Source organism: Cibotium barometz, chromosome 41 (assembly GCF_041138505.1).
Source record: "Cibotium barometz isolate CiBa-2024 chromosome 41, ASM4113850v1, whole genome shotgun sequence".
Classification (NCBI taxonomy): Eukaryota; Viridiplantae; Streptophyta; class Polypodiopsida; order Cyatheales; family Cibotiaceae; genus Cibotium; species Cibotium barometz.
Genome location: NC_141086.1, coordinates 16,121,573 through 16,123,721, shown reverse-complemented (window position 1 = coordinate 16,123,721; position 2,149 = coordinate 16,121,573).

Sequence of the window (2,149 nt, the reverse complement as noted above, 5' to 3'; positions counted from 1 at the left end):
TTGAGAGGATGAAAACTCTCCTACAACAATACAAGAAAAATTCGAAGAATGCTCAGTGTGGGTGATTGGGTGCTTTTACGTATACCAAAATCAAGATATGGATCTATTACGGGAAACATAAATACCAAGTTGGCACATAGATACTACGGCCTATACAAGATTGAGAGAAGAGTTTGGTAAATATCCTATAAGCTAATGCTATCGGCAACTACACGTATACATGATGTGTTCCATGTCTCTCAATTGAGGGCATAGTAGAAGCACAAGATGAGTTACCTCCAATGACTGAGGAAGGTATGATAGAATATGTACCAGAGAAGGTGTTGGGCACTAGGGAAAAGGTGTTGCAACTGGAGGGGTTTATCCAACGAAGAGGCTTTATGGCAACTTTCTTCAATCTTGGAAGGATATGAGGACATTTTGAGTGCAATTGGTGGGCCAAATGAAGAGGAATAACAATGATTTTGCTTGCTGGAATTTCTTATAAGTCACTGTTAGAGAGCACCAATTGGAAATTATGTTACTTGCATTTTGGGAGTATTTGGTAACTGAGGTATTATCATGGGGAGCAAGTTTTGGGGCTAATTCAAAGGTATAAGATGCAATTTTCAGCCATTGGAGGTAATTTACAATCATGAATTACATGAGGATGCTCTCACATGTTGACTTGACATGTCACTCATTTATATGTTTTGTGGATATGGTTCCCGAGCACTTATAGGTAGAAATCCAACTCATATGGAAGGCTTAAATGTTACAAGGTTTTTGAGAACAAAACCTATGGGTGGGGATGGTTTGTAAGAAAGTGCTAAGGCTAAATCATTAATTGGCCAAATGGGATCATGGATAGAGGACATGGTAAAGGGCCAATAAAGGGGGGTCATGGGCATGATCCAATGTGGAGGCCAAGGCATAAGTGAGTGTGAACTGTTGAGATATCGAGCTCGTCTAGTGAGGCGGTGGACACTGATGACCCGCCTGGGGGATAGGCCCCACACTTACACCACTGGCATAGTTGGTGAGATCAGGGGTGATATGCGGCCAGTGGGATGACAAGCTGTGTGACAGCCATTCTAGAGAATGGCATAGTTATAGCGCCATCTCATTTAGTTGGGTTCACACTATAGAGAACCCGTGTATGTATTGGTTGAGTACCTTTCATATTATTGTGTACTCTTATCTTGTATATGGTGTGTTGAGTGTTGAGTGAAGAAGAAGATTTTCAGCCTCTCACCTTTGTGTGTTCTCTATTAGGGTTTTGTGAGTGTGCATGTGCTTGCAAGAGCTCAAGCTCTCTTCCCCCCTGCATCTTTTCATGGTATCAGAGCTTGGTTCGTGAGCTGCAAGCAAGAGAACCATGGAAGCGGTACGAGGGTAAGAGCTTCAACTACTCTTCCCTATTTGTGTTGGTACTACACCCTTGTCGGGAGCTCTACGGGAGGCACCAGCAAACGATCTCTGATTGAGGAGCTTTCTTCGCGGGAGTAAAGCTATAGGGCAACTATACTATCCTATCGGACTACATTTTCTGGGCCAAAAACGCGTTTTAGGCATGTCTGGACCTCCGTTTTTCAGAAAGCAGGCGATTTCGAACACTGCGGGTAAGTCATCGATCCTCTGCAGAACTCTGTTTTAAGAACTGCAGGAAGACAGATTGACTGTGCAGACACTGTGGGTGCTGCAAAGAGGTCAACAATTGCCATTGGGTGTATGTATGCACATTGAAGTCACTGGTTGTGACATTTGAGAGTACTACAGTACCGCTGCAGAAAATACAGCAGTTTGTGCAGGAAAAACCAGAGTGCTGTTTCTGGTAAATTTGTGTATCTGGCAAGATGTCAAATGATGGCATAACCCAGATTGTGGCTGAGAAGCTTGATAAGAATAACTTCCATGCTTGGAGGTTCAGGTTGACGAATTTCCTGATGGGAAAAGGCTATTGGGACTACATAGAAGGTGAGCATAAAGAGGCACCGGAGATACCGGACATAAATCCGACTGCTGCAGATGTGAAAGAGTTTAAAGACTGGAACCAAGGAGCCAGGAAAGTTATGTATTGGCTTTCCATTAGTATACAAGACACCATGATTGAGCACATTCAGGATGCCAAGTCCCCCAAGGAGGCATGGGACACCTTGGTAAAGCTCTG